The sequence below is a fragment of the Xenopus laevis genome, chromosome 7L, assembly GCF_017654675.1.
Source record: "Xenopus laevis strain J_2021 chromosome 7L, Xenopus_laevis_v10.1, whole genome shotgun sequence".
In the NCBI taxonomy this organism is placed as follows: domain Eukaryota; kingdom Metazoa; phylum Chordata; class Amphibia; order Anura; family Pipidae; genus Xenopus; species Xenopus laevis.
In genome coordinates, this window is record NC_054383.1 from 112561923 (window position 1) to 112587899 (window position 25977).

Here is a 25977-nt window from a genome sequence, read left to right on the forward strand (position 1 = left end):
TGTGCTCCAGATCATCAGTTTATGGGAGGTACAAATACACTTTAACTTCAAAGAAGCAGGTGGGCACAAACTGAACTTTCAAAGTATGGATAATGCAGTTATAAAAATATTTATAGACTCCAGTCTCATTTATTTCATTCTTCAGCGGTACTTTAAGGAGTTGTTCACTTTTGAGTTAACTTTCAGTGTGATTTAGAGAGTGATATTCTGAGTCAATTTGCATTTGGTTTTATTTTTTATGATTTGAGGTTTTTGAGTTATTTAGCTTTTTGATCAGCAGCTCTACAGTTTGAAATTTCAGCAGTTTAATTGCTAGGGACCAAATTACCCCAGCAACCATGCACTGATTTGAATAACAGAATGGAATATGAATAGGAGAGGGCCTGAATAGAAAGATGATTAATAAAAAGTAGCAATAACAATACATCTGTAGCCTTACAGAGCATTTGTTTTCACATGGGGTCAGTGACCCCCATTTGAAAGCTGGAAAGAGTCTGAAGAAGGAGGCAAATAATTAAAGGGATACTGTCATGGGTAAAAAAAAAAATTTTCAAAATGAATCAGTTAATAGTGCTGCTCCAGCAGAATTTTGCACTGAAATCCATTTCTCAAAAGAGCAAACAGATTTTTTTATATTCAATTTTGAAATCTGAAATGGGGCTAGACATATTGTCAATTTCCCAGCTGCCCCAAGTCATGTGACTTGTGCTCTGATAAACTTCAATCACTCTTTACTGCTGTACTGCAAGTTGGAGTGATATCACCCCCCTCCCTTTTTCCCCCCAGCAGCCAAACAAAAGAACAATGGGAAGGTAACCAGATAGCATCTCCCTAACACAAGATAACAGCTGCCTGGTAGATATAAGAACAACACGCCATAGTAAAAACCCATGTCCCACTGAGACACATTCAGTTACATTGAGAAGGAGAAACAGCAGCCTGCCAGAAAGCATTTCTCTCCTAAAGTGCAGGCACAAGTCACATGACCGGGGGCAGCTGGGAAATTGACAAAATGTCTAGCTCCATGTCAGATTTCAAAATTGAATATAAAAAAATCTGTTTGCTCTTTTGAGGAATGGATTTCGGTGCAGAAGTCTGCTGGAGTAGCACTATTAACTGATGCGTTTTGAAAAAAAACATGTTTTCCGATGACAGGATCCCTTTAAGAAAACTAAAAACCAAATAATGAAGACCAATTGAAAAGTTGCTTAGAATTAATCATTCTATAAAATACAAAAAGTTAACTTAAAGGTGAACCAACCCTTTAATCATCATCTGATAGGGCTTAAGATTAAGTGCAAACCAAAAAAAGTTTTAAAAGTACAAAAGCATTTATTAGGACAGGAGGGACCGAAGCCTAACCCATTTCGTGCCTACTGGGGCACTTACTCATACAAAGCAACTTGTTCTCAAACAGTACACAACAAGTTTTACATACATACCTCCTAACATTTCAAAAATGGAAAGAGCGAAAAAAAGATCTTCTGTGTGCAATGTGAGGGGGGGGGGGATTTCTTGGACCAAAACCATTTTATGGCCACATCCCCTAAATAACATCCATTTTACAAAATTTGTCAAGCTATGGAAAGTTTGAACACATTTCTGGGAGTTTTAGGGCAATGTTTTATGTGGTATAATTTCTCCCAAAAGATTTGTGTTACCTTAAACAGTTACAAAAGTAACAAAGTGCAGGTGCTGAGTATTCTAGGCTCTCTGCCAACAGCCTCTTATTTAATCAAATTCCAGAATCTTTTTCTGGCTGTTCAGTGCAGGAGATCAGAGAAGTCGGGACATTTCACTAACAATTTGGGACTGCAAGTTGGGCTGTCAAAATTGGGACTGTCTTGTGAAAAACAGGACAGTTGGGAGGTATGTTAATAGTTTGCCTAGTTTGCCTTGTATTGTTTTTAGAATTTAAAGGGAGTTATTTTCATTTGCCCTCTTACCAGACTCTCTTAAATGTTAAGAAAGTGATGCATTTCTCATAAGCTTGATTAAAGGGGCTGTTCAACTTTAAATTAACTTTTATTATTACATATATATTATGAGACAATAATATATATGTAATATGTAATATATGCAATTAATTTTCACTTTTTTTTCTGTTTTTTTGTGATTTTTCATTTATTTAGCTTTTTTTTCAGCATATCTCCAGTTTAGAATATTAGCAGCTATCTGGTTGTTAGGGTTGTGTTTACCTTAGCAGCCAGCAGCATATATGTATAGGAAGGGGATAAGGAATAAAAAAAATAACAATAATAAGAAAATTGTTAGCTCACAAAGCAATAGTTTTTGGTTTCTGGGGTCAGTGACCCCCCATTTGAAAGCAAGAAAGATGCAGAAAGCGAGAGCAAATAATTAAAATTATTAAATTATAAAAATTAATTAAAATTAAAAATTAAAATAATAATGTAGACCAATTGCAAAGCTAGGAATAGGGCTTTTTATAGCATATTAAAAGTTAACTTAAAGATGAACCACTTCTTAAAAATCTGTTATAGAGCAGCTGTTACAGTTTGATACACAAGTTACTGTTAGTGATTCATTTCAAAGAGCATGTTCAGAAGGGGGTCAAGATTCTGCAGCTGAGAAATAACAATTTAAACAGACTGTCTGTAACAGTTTGGAGAGCAGCCACTTACTGAGCAGCTACAGGGAAAACAAATGAATTGTTAAAGTGCCATATGCACCTTGCTTACCAGAGTTGTACATGGGGCCTTTAGATGCAACTCTGGTACTCCCAGAAAAGGATTGTTTTGCAATTAACACAGTAGTCAGCCAGCTCAACAAAGTAGTCAGAGAAATCAGAAGGAGAGCAGGGGGCTAGGCTTAGGGAACTGCTCCAAACCATTACAAATTATGAAAGGTCTGCATATTTTTTAATTGATGTATATTGCAAAGTTGCTTGAAATTATGTTTACTTTTCAAAAAGCTTAAGTTGTAAATGAATATTGTCTTAAATATGGCCCCTTAATTGGAGCTCCCAATAGATGTTCTCTGGTCCCTGTTTCAAATGAGGGGTGGGCGTGTCCTAACGGTACATGCCAAACGCACAGTAGGAGGGGGACAGCAAATCACAGCCCTGCAGTCACACAAGCAAGAACAGGCTTTAGTTCCATATCAAGTCATCCTAGCTGCTGATTGGTTCCTTTCCAACAGTGCAGTGTGCTGAGTGCCGTCAGCTCCCCTGCACAGCCTGGGAAAGGAGGCAGCAGAAAATGGAACATATGGGCAGGACTAGTAGGGGATCTCACAGAAAATAAAAATATTCAATAAAGTAACCAAAAACACTGCTTTTTAAAGCACATTGCTTCTATATCTAAAATAGTTTAATACACTGGTACATCCTTGATTTTTACATGTCTCCTTTAATATTCCTGTACATTTCCCTATAAAGATATGGACATAGGTTATTTAGCAGAGACCCTACCACCTCCAAATAAGTATTTCTTAAAAAGTACTGTATATTGGGTCTATTGAGGGACAATTAGATGCCAGACAACAGAAACGGACAAATTATCTTTATAATAGTATAATGCTTGCTTGGTATAACCAATTTACTCCTCCCACAGCTGTACAATCCCCATAACAGATGCTATGGTTTTATTATATTGCCCATATTAAAAAAAAAAAAAAAAAAAAAAAAAACATATTGTGGGCATGGTCTGGTATAATAATGGCCATGGCTTGCCAAAAGTATTCATTGCAAAGCAAAAGTGAAAACAAACAGCAAGTTCCTTACCCTAAGCACAGCCATAACCCTTCAATGTGAAGCGAATGATGCCAAAAGCAAGTCAAGGCAAAATTAACAGCCTGGCACCCGAGGCCAAATGAAGACATAGAGATGTTGTGAAATCAAAAAATAATTAAAAAGTTATGGAAAAAAACTCTTAATATCTGAAGTTACAGCTATTGCAGTGGGTCCCAGCCTTTAACAAGCCAAACACTAGCTGACAATAATAAGGAAGGGACAGTATGATCAATATTTCAGCTACACACTAACAATTACAAGTTTAAGCACAATTTAAAAATCAGCTGTAAGTAGAGTGGAATCCATTCCTTTACAACCATGTTCATAGTATGTGGAGTATGTGATTTTTAAAGTGACCTCTTTTATATTGTCATTCCTTCAACACCAGCTCATGGCTGACCTGATCAAACTGGAGCCCCATTAACAAGGGCCACTGCAAACAAACACGAGTTTAACAACTTCCAGTCTAAAGTCTTAAAGGAGAAGGAAAGGTTAAAACTAAGTAAGCCTTATCAGAAAGGTCCATCTAAATATACCAGTAAACCCCCAATGTAGTGCTGCTCTGAGTCCCCTGTCAAAAGAAACAGCATTTCTTTCCTTCTATTGTGTACACATGGGCTTCTGTATCAGACTTCCTGCCTTCAGCTTAAACCTCATTGCCCTGGGCAAGAGCATGCTCAGTTTGCTCCTCTTCCCCTGCCCACTCCCTTCTCTACTGTAATCTGATGCCAGAGCAGGGAGAGACTCAGGCAGGAAGTGATGTCACACCACATTAATACTGCAGCTCCTATACTAAACAAACAGAGAGTTTTTAGAGTTTTTACTCAGGTATGGTAAAACATTCTACAGAATAAATATAGCATTCTAGCTTGCTCTATTGTAGCTAATCTATTGGCAATAAAATGCCTCCGTAGCTTTCCTTCTCCTTTAAAGGAAAACTATACCCCCCAAACAATGTAGGTCTCTATAAAAAGATATTGCACAAAAAACAGCTCATATGTAAAACCATGCTTCATGTAAATAAACCATTTTCATAATAATATACTTTTCTAGTAGCCATTGGTTAATCCTAAATAGAAAACTGCCATTTTAAAGAACAAGGGCCGCCCCCCCGGGGTCATACAATTAACTATGCACACAAACCATACATGTTAGGTCACATGAGCAATTAACAGACAGCGTCCTGTCTTTTGCTTCCACACTTCTTCCTGTTACAGTTAAAGTTGCAGTATTTCTGAGGCAGCAGTTTGGTAAGATTATTTAATATGCCACTTAATATGATATAAACTGTTGCAAGTATTAATTTTGGGGGTATAGTTTCCCTTTAAAGCAGGGGTGTCCAATCTTTTGGCTTCCCTGGGCCACATTAGAAAAAGAAAAATTGTCCGGGGGCCACACATGAAATACAAAAACACTTTTGATTTGTAAAAGTAAAGAAAATACACAAAAAATAACTGCAACACCAGTTGGATAACAAGATAGAGCTATACACTGGAATATGGGACATATGGATATTAAATAGACTTATTATTATATTATTATTATGACGTTTCCTCAGGAACTGAGAGTTTCAAGCTGGGCCGCATTCATATCCATCCTGGGCCGCATGTGGCCCGCGGGCCGCAGTTTGGACACCCCTGCTTTAAAGGAACAGTTAAGTATAAAAATAAAAACTGGATAGATAGGCTGTGCAAAATGAAAAATGTTTCTAATATAGTTAGTTAGGCAAAAATGTAATGTATAAAGACTGGAGTGACTGGATGTCTAACATAATAGCAAGAACACTACTTCCTGCTTTTCAGCTCTCTAACTCTGAGCTAGTCACCAATTTGAAGGGGGGCCACATGGGACATAACTGTTCAGTGAGTTTGCAATTGATCCTCAGCATTCAGCTCAGACTCAAAAGCAAAAGGTATGACCTATGTGTCCCCCCTCAAGTCACTGATTGGTTACTGCCTGGTAACCAGGGTAACTAATTAGTGGAAACCAAGAGAGCTGAAAAGCAGGAAGTAGAGTTCTGGCTATTATGTTAGACATCCAGTCACTCCAGCCTTTATACATTACATTTTGCCTACCTAACTATATTAGAAACATTATTTATTTTGCACAGCCTTTTATTTTTATACTGAACTGTTCCTTTAATGGGGATTGTCACCACCCCCCCCAACCATGGAAAACTGTGAACATATAACCCCCAGTCTCTCGAGTTCCACTTTAAAACGGGAATTTAACTGTCAGGAGAACTGGACCGACAGAACAAGTTCTGACATGGAACTCAGTTTCCACAGCCAACTCTCCAGCTGTTGATGGAAACCCACTTCCGGTCCTAGCAGTGTATGCTGGGTAGTGACGTTACAGCTGGAACACTGCGGAATGTCTAGCTTCCTTCCTCCTGCAGAAAAGTATTGGCCTCTGGAGTGCCAGGGAAGAACCAAACAACTCTCGGCAGCCATTTTGTAGCTACTGAGAGGCATATCTCGCCATTAGCTTGGCAACAGCTGTTTTTCCCTGTCAGGCTTGGAAACCCCGCCCCGTTTCCCCAGAGCCCCTCAGCGTCTTCGCGTACTCACCCAGGCAAAGCAACGCCGCGAGTGTCAATACCGAAGTGCAGCCGCGTAACTCACCGCAGCCAAATTATCACTGCTTCTGTTATCTACTGACAAAACCAGCGACTGCTCGCCCGCAACCAAATCCACGCCCCCCTCCGTTAAAAAACAAACTCTGCGCATGAGCAACAACCGTGACGCTGCTGGGGGCGTTGCGCTATCACACTCCTCACGTGACAACCTAAAGGCCTTTCAGCCAATCACATAAAATTAGCGACGGTATTTATATAAGGGCTATTCAGGGAAAGAAGATACGCCTCATAGATTGCGTAAAATTGCTGTTCCAACGTGGCTCTGCGCTAACGCGAGTTGGAGTACGGTTGCTATGGAGTTCTAATAAGCGTGGGGAATAGACCTGAGCTATCATCTCAGCTTACATTGTTTTTAGTATTTAGATGACTCAGGGGAATGTAATAAAAGGCTCGAAGTTTTTCAAGTGAAGCTACCAATAGCAACCACGTTTTTAACAAGTGACTTCTCTCTATAGATGATTAACTGTAACTAGTAACCTATTATTATTATTACATACTCCTCATACTTTTCTTTGTACACAATAAAATGCACCGTGTCTGTCGCCCTTCACTGACGATCATGGTTTCTTGCTTTTTAATCTCTTTGGCTTGTGCAGTTGCTTTTAATGGTGTCTCTGAATCACCAGTAACCTTGACTATACAAAGCTGCTGTGTATGTGCATTAACTGAAAAGGGGTTATTCACCTTCTAGTTGTTTTCAGGTAGATCACCGAAATAAAAACTTTTTCCAATTACTTTCTATTTTCTATGTGTCACTGTTTTTCTAATATTGAAGTGTAAAGTGTTGTTTTTCACCTTCTAAGGCAGCTCTGGGAGGGGGGTCGCCGACCCTGTAAACTGCTCTAAATTGATACCTTGAGTTCAGGGGCCCCAAACCGCGGGGCTGCAGCCCGGTACTGACGGTGTTAAACTGGGCCGCCAAGCCTAGCGACCATATAACAAATCGGACGCCGGTACGCGACCCCTCCCAACCCCCCGGGCCCCTCGTACTTGCAAAAAAATTTGGCTCTACACTGGTTGGGGACATTAACATTAAACATTAAAAAATTTTTGAAAAAAACGGTAAAAAATAAATAACACAAAGAAATTGAAAAAAGTCTTTATTTCTGGGGAGCAATCGGAAAACAACTGAACTTAAAAAAGTTTTGGAAAGTGAACAACAGGTTTCACAGTCAGCACTCTTCACCTCCAAATCACTTTAATCTGATGCACGTCCAACAATTTCCACCTTCAATCCGTTCAATCAGACCACATTAGTTATTGACGGCACCAGTCAATGGTTTCTTTTCTTAAAATGCCTTTATAAGAAATGGGCTCTGACCCCAAACAATTGGCAACGTTTCAGACCACACGGTCTTTTCTCAAGCCGGCTTGTGCCCACTGTATAGTTAAGTTGCCATGAGTTAGGAAATGTAGGGGGAAGGAGGGTAGCCCCAAAAAATTTTTCAATCTTTTTCAGCCTATCACCCATAAAAAAAGAAAAAACGCCAGCGTTTTTTGGGACTTAGAAAATTTTTTAACTTTTTTTGAAGCAATCCCTATCTACTCTATTGCACTTCACCTGGTCTGAGGTGGCGAAGGAAGTCTGGCGTAAAAGGTAGAGTTCAGAAAAATGTGCGCGTCAGTGAATTTGTGTAGTTACGTCCGTTGCTCAAATTCGCCAGGCGTAAGGGTGCAAAGTAACACTAGCAAATTTACGCCAGCGTCCGTTAGTGAATCGGCGAATTAACGAAAATGCGCTACGCTAGCGAATTAACGCTAGCGTTAGGCGCTTCGTCCTTTATTGAATTTGCCCCTATGGCTGAACAAAAATTGGAGGAGACAATAAATGATGGATATTAAATGTGAATTATAAATATTCTGTACACACAAATCTATGAGTATGCATCTAGCAAGTGTAATGTTATTCTAACCCCATCTCGCCTAAATATTCTGTATCAGACCATTATATTATAACCAAGCAACCAACTTTAGTGACCAGACTTCCATCACCAAGTAATTGTCCTGCTTTGATTTCCTCTTCTGTGTTGCCCGCAGGCCACCGTTCCTTTTCTCTTCTGACTTGCTGACTGGGTGGGGTTTTTTTCCACCACACTCCAGGAATATACAGGCAGACTAATTGGATCCTGCTAAAATGAATCATGATGTGAATGAATGTGCTGCTAGGACTTAAACTGGGACTCTTAAACAGGGATTTAAACAGACTTAAACAGGGACTCTGGTAGTGCAGTTTGCTAGCTTGGAACTGCCTATAGACTAGAGTATAGATTGTCCCATGGCTGAACCAGAGAGCTACAGACTCATCGGTTGAGAATGCAAAAAAGAAAAGTCTGGCCATAACCTAAAAGTAAAATCCTGCATTATTTTATCTTGTAACAACTTATATAGCAGGCCCTCCAAAGACACAAAACTCTGTAATGCAGGAAATAAGATGTGGAAAGGGGAACTCTGCTTCTGTATTGGCTGTTTCTCATATATGCAGCATATTCAGTTCCTGTCTAATAACACCTACATATATATATGTATTGACTCAGGTTCGGACTGGCATTCATAATATGCCCTGGAATTTCATCTACACAGAGGCCCAAACAGCCCAGTAAATAGCAACTGTCTGTGCTGGCATCATACAGCAGCCTCTCTGGTATTTGCCACAACCCACATATTGCCAGTCTGGGCCTGTAGTGTCTGAATAAGGGTGACATTCAACTAGCCAGTACTTTATCAATGAATATTCTTTCATTTGTCCCTTATTGTCAGGGAAATAAGATCTTTGCATGACATTTCCTCTATGCAGAGCGTTTTAGATAAGCCCCCGTGAGAGCCCTCATGAGCGTATGCCTGGCGTATAGGAAACTCAAAGCCTATACTAATTATTTGTGGATGGAATCTGACCACACAGTGAATGCATTTTAACACTGCAGATGGGAAAATGAACTGTTGAGTTTTGCAGAAAGGCAGTCTCTCTGGAGAGGATACATGTGCAAGGTGATATGCTTGAGGTCAAAGATGAGAAGACTCTGAGGATGTCAATAATCACAGGAAAAAAACATTCTTTGTGAGGGAAATGATAATGAAAAGTGAAATATTGTAGCCCTATGTCTTACATCCAAAAAGACTGTTTGGTATAACCCAGCTAACATTTAATTTTTTTATTACATTCAACTGAGGCACTGCTCCATTGGGGTTCTATAGGAATTGAATTGGCTCCTCCACCCAAAAACTTTTTGCAAAATAAAGTGTACCCATATACATAAACTTCAATATCTTCACTAGTTCTAAAGTTATGTTTAAATGTAACTTCTTATGAAAGCAGTATCTGTCCCTTTCTATTTTCTGCACTGCTAGTTCTGACTACTGCAACAGGAAGCAGCTGATTAAAGGGGTTGTTCATATTTGAGTTCATGTTTAGTATGATGTAGAGAGTGATATTCCGGAAAATTTACAATTGGTTTTCATTATTTTATTAGCTGTGGTTTCTGAGTTATTTCGCTTTTTATTCAGCAGCACTCCAGTTTGTAATGTTTAGCAATCTGATTGATAGGGTCCACATTTCCCTAGCAACCATGTACTTATTTGAAAAGAGACTGGAATATGAATAGGCGATGGTCTGAATAGAAAGATGAGTAATAAAGTAGCAACAACAATAATTCTGTGGCCTTACAGAGTAGTGTTTTAGATAGGGTCAGTGACCCCCATTTGAAAGTTGGAAAGAGTCAGTGGAAGAAGGAAATTATTAAAAAAATAAAAATAAAAATAACGAAGACCAATTGAAAAGTTGAAAAAAACTGGCCATTCTATAACATACTAAAAGTTCACTTAAAGGTGAATCACCCCTGTAACAGAGCTAGAGGAGAACCAATTCCGGAACATTGTATCAAGAATCTGAAAAGAGAACAGAAAGAGATAAACACTATTTTCAATTGCAATTACGTTTACAAATACATCTGTTTAGGTCTATCAGAAAGTTTGCATTGTCTTTCATTATTCAAAAGACAGTCCTGTTTGGACAAATTGCTCAGAGCTAAAAGTGTTTTTGCAGTGTTAACATCCCCAGGATCAATTGTGGAACCAATTTATTTTAGTTTGGATAATGTTTTTTTAGCTATTGGTTATATAACAGTGATGTCTGTCTGGGTTTTGTTACTATAGTGTAATGGCACACTATGGGGGTTATTTAACAAGGTCCGAATTTATCTCAATATTGGCTGCTACAAACTCCGATCTAAGCCGCTCGGGTTTTTAACGCTTATTTATTATTACATTTTCCCGAAAATTACCTTTGCGGGAAAAGCTCAGATTTCCAAGATTTTTTCATGAATTTTCACCGGAAGCTACGAAAACATAGTGAAAATGACCGAAACCCCCGACACAACCAAAAATCAATGGGACTGTTCCCTCTGACTTTTATGCAAACTCGACAGGTTTAAGATGTCGTGTTTTTATATTCAGGCTTTTTAGCCCTCGGGGTTTAATAAAATCCTGAAAAATGTGTGATTTTAAAAAGCCTATTATAACACAAAAAAAAATCACAAATTTTTCGGATTTCGGGGATTTTCGGGTATTCAGAGTTTAGTTAATAACCCCCTATGGGTGTGTTGGGCTCCGTTTAAAGACACAGCACCGGAACACTGAAAAGCAACCCCGCTGACTTACACACATCGGCTACAGTGTGCCGGGCACCCCTGCAACAAAATCTTTGGATGGCCCAGCCCACTGCACTTCCCAACCTGCCCAGCCATTTGAACTGCCCACTTCTGACTCACCCACTCCCTACCCCTTCCCTCCCAGCACCAGAGCAGCCTGCATCCCCATTCCCTGGCAAAGGTAAGATAATGGCTGGGGAGGGGGGTGTTCCACGTAACTTTAGAGGAAGCAGACCCTGTGGTCTGGGCCCCCTGCGACCGTGGGGTCTGCTTCCTCTATATTTTTTTGCCACTGCTTGCACATGTTTCTAAGTTCATAGTAGCCCTTTAAAGTAACAGTAACATCAAAACAATTAAAGTGTTTTAAAGTAATAAAAATATAATGCCGTGTTACCCTGCACTGGTAAAACTGCTGTGTTTGCTTCAGAAACACTACTATTGTTTATATAAATAAGTGGCTGTGTAGCAATGGGGGCAGCCATATAAAGGAGAAAAGGCTCAGGTTACACAGCAGATAGCAGATAATCTCTGTAGAACACAATGGTGTTATCTGTTATCCACTATTTAACCTGAGCCATATAGCCTTTTTTCAATTTCCACCATTGCTACACAGCAGCTTGTTTATATGAACTATAGTAGTGTTTCTGAAGCAGATCCGTTTTTACAGTACATGATATTTTCATTACTTAAAAACATTTTAATTTTTTGGTATTACTGTTCCTTTAATTCCTTGATTTGTCACTGTGTAAATATGCACTGAATATAAATGCGGGAGCCCATATGATAGCTGGATATTGATCTGCGGTGAAGGATTCCAATTCCAGTTTTGTCAGCAGTGCATCAAGCATTCGTTTTACAGACTAACTTGATATTCAGAGAAAAGGGAAAATGAAGAGTGTTTATTTATGCAGTCAGCCACCTCTTCTTCGCATCTCAGAAGATAATGAATCTTTCCAAATGAACAATATTACTAATATCCCAAGACCTTTTAACCCTTCCAATAGAAACTATCATGGAATCACATTTTGAAATATTATGTGGAATGTTAAAAGGCCATTTATACACTAATCCTTTCTGCTGAATGTGTTTAGCAAAGGGGATTCCTATGCTGGTATACAACACACATTTGCTGCATCAATCTTAACAGGCTGTGAATTGGGAAGGGAATTGCTTAAATAATAAGTTTTTTTTTTTTTTCAAACATTGGAAACAGGTTTGTTTGTGTAAAAAAAAAACCATATATGCCTTTATTTCTGGCAGGTAAGTTACTCTGCATGCACTAAAGGGGTGGTTCATCTTTAAGTTAACTTACAGGGGCACATTTACTTAGCTCGAGTGAAGGAATAGAATAAAAAAAACTTTGAATTTCGAATTTTTTGGCTACTTCGACCATCGAATTAGCTACTTTGACCTTTGACTACGACTTTGAATCAAACGATTCGACCTAAAAATCGTTCGACTATTCGACCATTCGATAGTCGAAGTACTGTCTCTTTAAAAAAAACTGCGACCAAGTACTTTGCCACCTAAAACCTACCGAGCACCAATGTTAGCCTATGGGGAAGGTCCCCATAGGCTTCCTAACAATTTTCTGATCGAAGGAAAAAAGTTCGATCAATGGATTAAAATCCTTCGAATCGTTGATTCGAAGGATTTAATAATTTGATCGTGGAAATGCGGTAAATCTTTCGACTTCGATATTCAAAGTCAAAGGATTTTACTTCGACGGTCGAATATCGAGGGTTAATTAACCCTCGATATTCGACCCTAAGTAAATGTGCCCCATAGTATTTTATAGAATTGCTCATTCTAAATTACTTTTCAAGTGGCCATCATTTTTTATCATTTTTGGATTATTTGCCTTCTTCTAACCCTTTCCAGCTTTCAAATGGGGGGTCACTGAACCCATCTAAAAACAAATGTAGTGTTATTGCTACTTTCTATTACTCATCTTTCTAATCATGCCTTTCCTATTCATATTCCAGTCTCTCATTCAAATCAATGCATGGTTGCTAGAGTAATTTGGACCCTAGCAACCAGATTGCTTAAATTGCAAACTGGAACAAAGCTAAATAAAAAGCGAAATAACTCAAAAACCACAAATAATGAAAAAAAATTAAAACCATTTGCAAATTGTCTTAGAATATCACTCTCTAAAAGTCAATTTAAAGGTAAACAACCCCTTTAACACGAGCCCAGCTGAATTAGCTGATGTCAAAAAGGGGGTTGGGGTATATTTTCCCTTCAAGAGGGTGTTCCTGCTGCAGGTAACCCCATATATTTCCATATCCAATTTTCAAAAGACCACGACCCAACCCAATGCCTGCCAGGTCATACACTCTATCTGCTATGTTACACCCCAAGGCTTCTAAAATATGTAGTTTATTTGCTTCTGTAAATATCTATTGGGCTGACATATTCTGTCCCAACAGAATGAGAGGCATTGGATGTTTGAGCATGCCACATATACAGTATAAAAACGAAAAAAAGGTGCAATATAAAATTCTTCAGCTGTTGCTAAACTACAGCTTCCAGCACCTACTGTATAAAAATGTATTGCCTTACAGGGAATGCTGGGATTTATAGATCAGCAATAGGTTGCAGGTCCATGAAGAAAAAGGGTGGGCAAAGACATTTCCAAACATGAAACTGCTCAAGTGCTGTAGTATGCTAGGTAATGTAAATATGCTGGAGTATGGAGAACAGCTGGTAACTGTCTATCAAAACCTAATACAATATATATGGATTTATTCTGTAAACAAAAAAAACCATATATATATATATATGCACATATATATGCACATATATTTTGTAATAATTTTACATATTTTATATAATTTTACAAATATATTCATAAAACAGTCCAAAAAGATAAGATGCACCAAAATAAATGCAGCTATTGAAATATATTAAAGGGATACTGTCATGGGAAAAAAAACATTTTTTCAAAATGAATCAGTTAATAGTGCTGCTCCAGCAGAATTCTGCACTGAAATCCATTTCTCAAAAGAGCAAACAGATTTTTTTATATTCAATTTTGAAATCTGACATGGGGCTACACATTTTGTCAATTTCCCAGCTGCCCCATGTCATGTGACTTGTGCTCTGATAAACTTCAATCACTCTTTACTGCTGTACTGCAAGTTGGAGTGATTATCACCCCCTCCCTTTTCCCTCCCAGCAGCCAAATAAAAGAACAATGGGAAGGTGACCAGATAACAGCTCCTTAACACAAGATAAGAGCTGCCTGGTAGATCTAAGAACAACACTCAATAGTAAAAACCCATGTCCCACTGAGACACATTCAGTTACATTGAGAAGGAAAAACAGCAGCCTGCCAGAAAGCATTTCTCTCCTGAAGTGCAGGCACAAGTCACATGACATGGGGCAGCTGGGAAATTGACAAAATGTCTATCCCCATGTCAGATTTCAAAATTGAATATAAAAAAATCTGTATGCTCTTTTGAGAAATGGATTTCAGTGCAGGATTCTGCTGGAGTAGCACTATTAACTGATTCATTTTGAAAAAAACATGTTTTCCCATGACAGTATCCCTTTAAATATATGTTGGCAGTGCATGTTAGGAGCATTTCATCGGGGGAGAACTTTATTTCGATATATGGTTCTAAATACCTAAAAAATTAAATAATGACATATTTCTCACACTACACAGAAATATATCTAACACTTTTTTAATGACATGCATGCAAATACAACTGATTTGGAAAGCCCCATGTCTCCTTAGCCCGATACTACAGGTATGGGACATATTTTGCAGAATGTTGGGACCTAGGATTTTCCAGATAACTGGTCTTTCCGTAATTTAGATCTCCATATCCAAGTCTATTAAAAAAATCATTAAAATGTTAATTAAAATATTCAAGGCATCACACCAGAAAAAAGTGTATTTAAGATTGCATAACCAAAAAGGACATAGACAGGAAGATGATCTCAGCAACCAAAATCATTTTTAGAAAGTACATTCTGACACATCTAGAATGGGTAAATGTGTTTTTCTACTCTAGACAACAAAACGACAAAGCTTTACTAAAAGTAGGTTTTTTAACGATGACAGTGTCTACAATGTCTAAAAGTTTACACAGGACACTAGAATAAAGCATCATGAATATGAATATCAAGCGTTCAGAACAGATTCATGCCCAATATGCACAGGATTACCAAAGTATGAGGCACCCAGAGACCCCACATATTCTGAATCCAAAAGGGGCAGCTATTTATTTTTACTCCAAACTACTAATCTGTAAAGAATTACTAAATGTAAAATTTTTTAATGGAATTTCTGGAAAACTCCTTCTTAGGTGCCACATGTTTTATGGTGCATTAAAAATGAATGCGAGGGGTCTTCTGCACGGTTACAGAATATGCGTAGGTTTACAAACCTATGAGACATTAATAAATCACAAAATGTAAATAGAGCAAAAACAAGCACTCCTGGACAATGCAGAATGGAATAAAATCACACTAAATTCAATAAAATCAATCAAAGCAATAGAATAATATATGTTTTATGGGAGGAAACAAGCAGTCAGCAATAATGCAGAACTGAAATAAATGTAAATAAACTCATTGAGGAAGCAGACCAAGCGGCTGCAGGGGGTCCCAGGAGGTATAGGGGCCCCATAAGTCCCTAATTCCTATACATTTTCAATAAATTGTGAGGGCCTGAAAAGTAATGTGTAGTGATGAGCGAATTAATTCGCCAACCACGGATTTGTGGCGAAATTCTGAATTTTGCAATGTGCAAATTTTTTCACGAAAACTCAAGAGAAAATTCGCAGCTGAAAAAAAGTGCCCACCCATTGACTTTAATGCATTAGGATAAAAAAGTCGCCATAAGAAAAAACGTCTATTGACTTCAATGCGTTTAGAAAAATATTGCATTTTCGTAAGTTTATTTGCAGTTTGGCAAATTTTTCAGAGAAGTGAAATGGGACAGATTCGCTCATCACTAGTAATTTGATGTGGGGCCCAGTAATATATAGTTATGCAACTGAATAGACTATTAAAGTGATTAGCATCTGGCCAATAAAATACTTTTTATCCACACCACAATTGCTTATGTGAAATTATTTTGAGGCCAGTATAAATGAAGAGCCAGCAGGTGGGACGGACAGGTGCAATTATTGCTCCTATATTCAATCATGGCATAGAAAACTTTTGAAAAAACCCTGGGCAGGCAATGTTACTTAGGAATTTCAGGGGGTGAACCCGCTGCCTTGTGGGGAAAAAAGCCACAACAGACTGCATTGATTTGTTTGTAATGTAATGTGACAATCACATGCTGAGGGCTGCTACTCACAGCACCTCCGATTGGTGCCAATTAGATTGGGACTGTGATCACTGTCACTGACTAGTGGAGATTAAGGGCTGAACTAGATGATAGACTTATCTGCCCCACAGAATCTCATCATGCAACTGCATGGGACAAGCTACAAAATGTGATCCTAAGCTGATTCCAAAAAGTTAGAATGTTTCTTGTTTTTATAAATCTGCATCCAACTGCCCTTCCATGCATTTAGCTGGCTACAGATCTTGGGGCGAATAGGGTTGGCACTTTTTCTGAAAAAAAAAATGCTTCCATAATACTCAGGACCTTTGGAATTAATAATAGAGGTGATTTTATCTTTACAAGATGGGAGTGCTGCTATCTTTGAGCTATAAAGGCAAATGCCCCTAATTTTTTACTCACCCCTCCGTGCAGTTTTTTTTTAAACTATGGTTTGAATTCTCCTATAAGGTATATGAAGGTGAACACATCTTTTGCGTGCACCCCCCCCCAGAAGAAAATACATATAACGAGTGCTGGAAGATTGCTATTTAGGGGGGAGTAGATTGGTCACTTTTTCTGAAAAAAAAATGCTTCCATAATGCTCTGGACCTGGAGTTTTCCAGATAACAGATCTTTCTGTAATTTGGATCTTCATACCTCAAGTCTACTAGAAAATCATGTAACCATTAAATAAACCCAATAGGCTGGTTTTGCTTCCAATAGGGATTAATTATATTTTAGTTGGGATCAAGTACAAGGTACTGTTTTATTATTACAGAGAAAAAGGAAATACATTTTAAAAATTTTGATAAACTGCAGTCGATGGGAAAAGGTAATCTCGTAATTCTGAGCCTACTGGATAATAGGCTTCCATAACGGATCCCATACTTGTATTTTAAACCTTTTATCCTATTAATAACATTGGTATCTGCAATCATGTTTACCGGCTGGGCCTGTAAAATTCCAGCCAAGTGGCAACTCTAGGGGGGGGGGTGAGTAGTAAATCAGGGATGTCTAGGGTTGCCACCTTTTCTGGATAAAAATAATATATTTTTATGGTTTTCCCCTATAAATAACATTGGCAACAAGCAACATTTTTACCGGCCAGGCCGGTAAAATACCGGCTAGGTGGCAACCCTAGGGATGTCCCTCTGCTGTTGATTAACTACAACTCCCAGCACACCCTGTAGTTACGTAGTAATTGGAAAGCCATATTTTGGGACAATTCAGATTTACATGCTGAAAATATCTATCCACTGATACACGTTACTGTTTTTCAGACTCACTAAGGGGCCTCATTGTTACTGGAGGCAAATCCCTAAAATGGGCCCTGACCTTTGATGTAACTGCTTCAGAGCTGTCAAAGTGAACAGCAGAGCTACGGATTGTCTGCACTGGTGCCTAGTGACCTGTAGGCACATCCACTGGATCAGCGGCCATTCAGGCGTGTGGGCAAATTGCTGATTGGCCAGTTGCACTTTGGTTACATATCCCTAAATTAGATATGGGAGGGGATAATGGTTTAACTATTGACTTTTTGTGTAAGTATATATATATTTTATCTTTATATTTTTACCGTAGCTGCGTGTGTCGTGTGTATTGGCTGATTGTACAAACACCAGTGTATTACTGTAGCATTATAACAATACAAAGTACATAACATGTCAGCACATTTGATGTTGCTGTGTATTCGGGGAGGAAGAATTGTGATAGAAGGTGCTGGGAGACGACTGGACGAGGGCCTGGCTGGTGAGAGTTTCTATAATACAAAAGCAATATACGATTAAAATATTTTATTTGCGAGTGCAAATATTTACCACATACATCCTGTGTTCATCTTTGCCAGTGATTACACAGGATCCTTTCCCCCCAACCCCCCTTTCTTTCTGCCATTTCCTCGCTGTCTTTACGGCCGCCCGGACTCCGCTCTCTGCCAGAACCGATCGATAAGGAAAAAAAAAAAAACAATTATTTTGTAATAATGAAATGTCCTGGGTATTCGGTTGCCGTGACAACAGCACTCTCTGCCTCTCTCGCTCCGTCAGTCAGCCAGTGACAACGCTGGCTTGGCTGACCCCTGACCTCCCTCAGCCAGTGGTACCCCCGCACAATGGGGGGGGAGGCGAACAAATGCCACAAACCCATATACACAATGTCTTCTTAAAGGGGCCACACATCTCCTAACCCCCTTTTATTTTAGAAGAGCTTAAAAAAAGATTAGCAATCATTGGTTTACAGGTTACCTTGGCTGCAAAGTAGTTAAGACACCAAAAAAAAGCACAAAATAAAATCTATTGGTCACATATTAAAGCAATTCATCCATTTTAACCCATTCTGTGTCAGATGTAAATAGCAGGGGAGCTGGTGTAAACTGGTTAATTGCCCGAGGCCACCAAGTAAGGACGGCAATGGGACATGGTGAATTAACAGGACAAAGGGGGTTCATCAAGGAGACAGACAAGATTGCAAAGAGACTGCAGGCGTCCCAGCACGGCCAAAGCTATATTGTGAATTTAATTTCTAACCTATACAAGCTGACATTACAGGATTTCCCCTATAACCTTAACATTCAAAGGCACAAAAAAAGAGGAAATTATATATATCGTTTTAGGGCTCTAAAATTTTCATAAAATGCAGCCAAGTTATTTAGGGAATTCTAAATAGTCGTTCGGAGAAGGTGCTTGAAAGCCGCTGTCATGGGCGTGTTGTCCTAGTCACACAGGTCACTGACGGTCCCTTGGGCTCTTTCACAGACCCCATGTTCTCTTAGATCTAACAGGCTAAGGCCTTGAAAGTGGGTCATGGCATTTTAACATGGAGCCTGTCAGGGGCGGAGGTGAAGCCAATGAAGCACTTTGGCAGAAGAATTTATGTAGCAAGGGAATGTGTAAGATTCAGCACCGCTTTTGATCTCTAGGTATATATTCAATCACAGGCGAAAGACAATCTGCTACATATAGTTGGCCTTCAATTGCCTGTGGGGTGCAGGGAGTTGGAGTTGAAAGTCATGTGGAGGCTGTGTCTTGCTCGTCTGTTTTTATTGTTTGACAGAGCCTAAAAATAGTCAGTTAAAAACCATGTTTGTGGTTATAAGCAGATCCATTTATAAGGACAATATGTATCACATTTCTGTATCTACACTGGGGATTATGAAAGCAGTTATTGTATTCAGGTAATAATGTAACCCCCAACTGTAATATATAAATATATTATTTAGACACAAAGGCTGCAGGCTGAGTTAAACAGGGAACTCTGAATATCACTCATGTATTATAAGAGATAATGTACCCCCTACTGTAAATTATTTAGATATGTCACAAGTCCCGTGACAGTACAGAGGCACAGGACTGTAGCCTTGCAGCTCCAGCATGATTTCTAGTACCCCTATAAAATAAGGGCTGCATTATTTCTTATACGAAGGCTTTAATCAATCGTTTTATTTATGTAAAATGTATATGAGAACTGATTACATCACTGAGCACTGAGTTTATAGGGGGTTAATGCACTCTCTAATGTAATATGTTTGGATATCAGAAGTCACATTCACTGAGGAGTTTAAAAGGTCATTTTTTATGTAGTTTATGGAACTTTAAAGCAGCTTCTGCCATCCTTATAGTTTTAACCAAAAACTACCTTTTTTAACAAGTCGTGACTCAGGTAAGTTCTATGCACTCCTAATGGCAATACTAAACAGTTTATAACTATATATATATATATATATATATATATATATATATATATATATATAATACACAAAAGCCATGAATATCCTGTAAATTATATCCTTATAAACGGTGAGTTCTGATGTCATCAGTTATAAACGGTGAGTTCTGATGTCATTTCTGTCACATGACTCATTGAAATTTGTGTATTATAATAAATAAAGTACCCCCAGTTGTAAAATATGAGGATATTATAAGTTACCTCGGAGTTCCATGACCTGTATAAAAACACTCGGCCTTCGGCCTCGTGTTTTTATATGGTCATGAAACTCCTCGGTAACTTATAATATCCCTATATTTTACAAAAGGGGGTACTTTATTCACTATATATATATATATATATATATATATATATATATATATATATATATATAAAAAACCTTTTTTGGTTATTTGGGTACCTGGAAGTTAGAGTTACACAAACTGGTAACTTATTCTCCTTCAATTCTTCAAGAAAAATAGTTGAAAGGATAGAGTGTGTTTAGTATCATAAATAAATATTTGCATACAATGCAATATTACTCTTTATTGGGAACATTTATTGGTGGAATAAATATTAGGTTATTTATAGTGGGTTTAAATTTAAATATCATATTTAATGATACAGAAATAGAGCGCACAGTAAAAGACCTGCATGTCTTACACAACTGACTGGCACCAACATGAACCAAGTACTCACAAACCCACAAAATTTGACTTGACATCCTACACCCACTGGAAACCTAGAAGTAATCTCATTTGAAGACAAGGAAAGGAGAAGCAACTAAATTATGGAATGACTGGTAATTAAGGAAGCAGAGCAGAATGCAGGTACATATACCTGTATCCTACTGAAATTTTCAGAAATTTTAGTAGGTGTCCTGGCTATGCCAAAACACATGGCAGATATCAGTGTTTCTAAATTATCCTCAATAATGCTGAAAGTAATTTCTACAGTCTGTAGTATTTGTTATATGTTTAGGGTGAGTGGAGCCGTTGGTCTGCATTCATTTCCTTAGGTAGCAATGTCACATACAGAAAGAATGAACTTAACTCGGGGTGTACATCCAGTCATCACTCAGCTCAGGACTTTTGTCAGCAGCTTTGCACCAGTGCTCCCTGCTGGAACAAAAAGGAACTGCAGTACCCCCTTGGTTCTACCAGAGGAAATAATGCTTGAGAGCTTCCCAAATGATGAATCCTATAACAAGCAAAATTTGGTCTGTAGTTGGGGTCTGATGACCAGTACCAACAAAGGCTGTGCTTAAAACGTAAACGCTATTCATAGATTGCAATGGTTAGGGGGGGCCTTGAGGTGGGCACACACCCCAGTCTCACTCTGCTTATTGTGCCCAATCCATTTTCAGGTACACAAAACATGAGTTTTGAGTGTTGGATATGTGCAGAGTTGCCTAGCTATTAACAGGGCTGTTCACCTTTAAAATTAACTTTTAGTATCTCATAGAGAGTGATATTCTGAGACAATTTGCAGTTGACTTTAGCTTTCTTTATTATTTGTGATTTTTTGAGTTATTTAGCTTTTTATTCAGCACCTTTCCAGTTTGCAATTTCAGGAGTCTGGTTGCTGGGGTCCAAATTACCATTGCAACCATGAATTGATTTGAATAAGAGACTGGAATATCAACATGAGGCTCTGTTTAGAAAGATAAGTAATAAAAAGTAGCAATAACGGGGCGTGGCCATGCAGTGGACATAGCAAGATGTGCCTTACCAACTCTCCACTCCTGAAGCACTTACACAGCATAAAAAAACCGGGCTTACAGACCGACATTGAAATGACCCGGACCCATGAACATGACTAAAGGCAGTAAGGCCAGGAAAGCCCAATCTTCCATCAAAAAACCCTCAACGCCAGCTCAAAGGCCTGCAACGGTGAATAGTTCCAACATGGCGGAAAGTGCACAGTCCTCTCCAGCCACAACTCCACACCATGACCAGAATCCAACAAAGCTGACCCAGATCCAGAAACCCAGACGCAGTACTCGGGAGATAAGATCCTGAATAGCCAATCTAAACAGCTGCTACAAACAGAGTTAAACTTGATCACGGCTAAAATTACCGACCACGTCACTCAGCGGGAACTAGGCCAACGCATGGCAGTGGTCGAAGATAAAGTGGATGACATAGTCATCAAAGCCACATCTCAAGACTCAAATATAGTCCAACTAAAGCTACAACTGTCTGAACTACAAGGAGGTGGACTATGAGAACCCGTCAAGGCGAAATAACATCAGAATCCACTGTCTACCGGACTCTGTACAGAACTTGCACAAGGAAATACCACAACTCCTCCAATCACTAGTGCTTGGACAGAGTGCACTTCAAGTTCTCCATTTATGCAGATCTGGCATCTTCCACCATACAGAAATGGAAACTCATGAAACCGATAAAATCCACACTACTGTCACAACGAATCCGATAAAGATGGGGCTACCCGTTCAAAATACTCAGCAGTACCCCACAAGATGGCTTGGATCTGCTCTTCTGCGTAAAGCTCCATTACCCTGCTTCCTCCTCTCCAGACACCTCAATACCTCAAGGCAGCCATAGAGAGAGATCTGTCTCCCCAATATGGCAGAGAAGACCGAAACGAAAAGCAAAGTGACATCGCTATGAGCTAAACAAATCCTTTTTCATTTTTTCAGGTTGAGTCCTCTGGGGGGGATACCTCCCCCCCCCACACTAAGGCCATACCTTGAGACCTTCATATATGTATTACATAAATGTTCAATTTTGTATTTGGTTAAAGTTGAAGGGTTATTTCCTAAGTTCAGAAAGTTACTGCTTTATGTATCACGGGTATAATACATGTGAAACAATCATTATCATGTCCTGTACAAGGCTGAGCAAAATTCAGCTTCCCTTACTGCTACGTACTACATTGTGTAACTCATAACGTTAAGGGATTAAACTCCCCAACTAAAAGGTCCATGGTGTCATAGAGCTGACATTCTCTTCCTCCAGGAGACACACTTCTCCAAAACCTCCACTATATCTCCAAATATCTCCACTATGCATACCATCTCACATATACCGCTAGCACCCAAAAGAAACACAGAGGGGTGGCCATATGCATACAAAACCTCAGCGTTAAATCAGACACAGATGGCAGGTACCTGATATTGGGTCGGTCAGCTGCAAGATAATATTATCACTCTAGCAACAATATATGGCCCAAATGAATGAAAATGTCATATTATACAGACTTTTTAGCAATCCAAGAGGAGAATAGAGGCCCAATTATATTGGCAGGAGACTTCAATGAAGTGGTGAACTGCATTGTTGATAAACAAAACAGCAACCATCTCACTCGACATAAGAAGGGAACCCATTACTTCTCAAATTTGCTGGGACAATACCCCTTCAAGAGAGGTTATCCCTTTTACTCCCCTCCCCACAACTCCCACCCAAGAAATATGTTCTTATCAGCAAACCACTTTCTCCTTATATCCTCCACTCTGAGATACGCTCTTTCACCCTTACGCTCCCCAATGTAGTCAATAAGCCCACTTCCTTTAGATGGCGAGTAGACAATACCCTGTTGTCAAACAGTGGCGTAACTAGATGTTGCTGGGCCCCACAGCAAATTAATTTTAGGGCCCCCAACATATCCAGTGTTTGTCCTGTTTTACCAACATATGTTCAAATTGCTCATCAATGAGAGCCTCATGGGGCCCCCTGTACCTCCTGGGCCCCCCTGCAGCCGCAGGGTCTGCTTCCTCTGTAGTTACGCCCCTGTTGTCAAATCCACAACATAAAGAATATACAGAAAAGAGATTGAGTTATATTTTTTAACAAGTAACTCTCCGGATATTAACAGCCCGAATTGTGGGCAGCCCATAAGGCCTATATCTGGGGAATAATAATACAATTACGCACCAGAATCAAATGGACCAAAACCGAAAAGATACAGAAGCTCATGTCAATACTACAAAGGTTAGAGGACCAATATAAAGCAGACTGGAATAATTTTAGACTTAGAGAAATAGAAAAACTGAGAACGGAAATCAATCTCCAACTGTAACATTGGTACACTCAGATGCACAGGGCACCCCTGTGGATTCCAGTGTTCACCGACGCTGTTTTGGGGTCCCGGGCTTTCTGCTGCAGAACCAACAAGGAGTAGTGCCTAAATAGAAACAAGCCCAAAAACAAGGTAAAGGCAAGGATTAAGCAAAATGTAGTCGAATAACAAGCTAAAGGATCAAGGCAGGCGGCAAGAATCGAAGTAAAATAACAGGCAGGAGTAAAAAAAAAACAGGAATTCAAAATAATACAAACGCTTCGGCAGGATCTGTAAACAGAAGCCAGCTTGGGCACTGTTACAATGGAGGGCCTTTTAAAGAAGAATTGGCACCAAAAATTCAAATCCGGCACCAAAAAGTAACGCCATGATGCGCGGCGTCAAAAACGCGAGTGTCACGATGTTCACGGTCACGGCGAAATGATGCCACCGTCATTTATGTCTAGCCAGTGCGCATGACATATGCGGAAGTGCGCGCCTGCACATCAACAAACGTGGAGACCGGGACAATCTCCCGCGCATCTTACACCAACTCACAGAGACCGAGATAAGTAAATTACAATGGACTAAACAAAAATATTTCCGGAAAGCCAACAAATCTGATACAATGATGGTGTGATGCCTCACTAACCAATCTTACAAGTACCCATTTACCCAGCTAAGAATGAAAGAAGGCTCAATGACAGCAACCCCAAAACGAATAGCAGAAGAGTTTGCTTCCTTTTACAAGACACTTTACAGAAAACACCCAGACCCCAACCCTAGGAAACTTCATACAGACTCTGAAACTATCAACCTTAACACCACAACAAATAACTACAATGTCTAACCCTATCTCAAAAGAGGAAGTCCAGGAAGCAATAAAACAAATTAAGTTAAAAAAGTCCCCAGGCCCTGACGGATTGTCTGGGAAATACTTTAAAATATTTGCACCAAAACTGATCCTCTGGCTTACACCACTGTTTAATGATATAATGCAAGGCAAGAGAAAATTTGGGCAAGAGGATCTATTAGCACAGATAAGCAAATCAAATCAATAAGGTGCCACACTTACACTAGATCGCCTTTTGCAGCGTCGGGTGCACAGCTGTGTTCCTCTCTGCCCAAGGAAAAACTCCACTGTAAAACAATAATTCCAGCAGCACTCCCATATGTGAATCAAAGATTATTTATTCATGCCATTAGCAGAGCGACGTTTCGGGCTATTCCAGCCCTTTATCAAGCTAAATGCACTGCGTAACAACATACTTAAATAGGTGGTTTAGGGGGAGGGGTTACACCCTGGTTCCCACCTCCCAGTGTGGGACACAATTCCCAGCATTCCCAGTGAGAATATCCAAAAAATTAGTGAATCAAATACATTAGTGGTGAATAATATAAAAACAGTTAAAACATTTATAATATAACAAATGTTAAAACATATATATCATAGCAAGTGTTATAAATGTAAAGTGCTCAGTGTTCTTGAGATTCCAAAAAACTTGGAGGGTCGAAAAAAGTCCAAAAAGATCATCTGGTTCCAATGATCCCCCAATGATCCAGGTGTTCTGCAATTGTGTCACTTTTATATTAAAAAACGGGTTAGTAGATAAAACGATAAAAACATTCAAATTCTGTTGCCATTTAAACATTTAAACACTTACATATTTATGCTCAACATCTGGAGTGCTGGGTACCTACAGTTGTCAAGACACCAGCAAATCCCAGGATAGGAGCAGTGAAATTCTATAAGACAAAAATATGACGTATTAAATCAGTATCACTGAGTATACTACATTGTATTGCGTTGAAAAAACAATTTGTTACACTTAAAGCATGATTTCTTCAGAATTACCATTCTAAATAAACAATTCAGGGGTATATTCTTGGTTTAGTCCCCCAGGACTCAACGTACCTAATCTCAATATCC

At 39.0% G+C, this 25977-nt stretch overlaps 1 protein-coding gene across 1 annotated transcript in view; it reads right to left on the reverse strand.

The window, feature by feature from the left end:
- Window positions 1-6466, reverse strand: part of dedd2.L (death effector domain containing 2 L homeolog) — a 26934-nt gene extending 20468 nt beyond the window's left edge. The window contains 1 exon segment of the mRNA NM_001095246.2: window positions 6322-6466. The gene's annotated coding sequence lies outside the window, so the exon portion shown is untranslated.
- Window positions 6467-25977: the final 19511 nt, after the last annotated feature.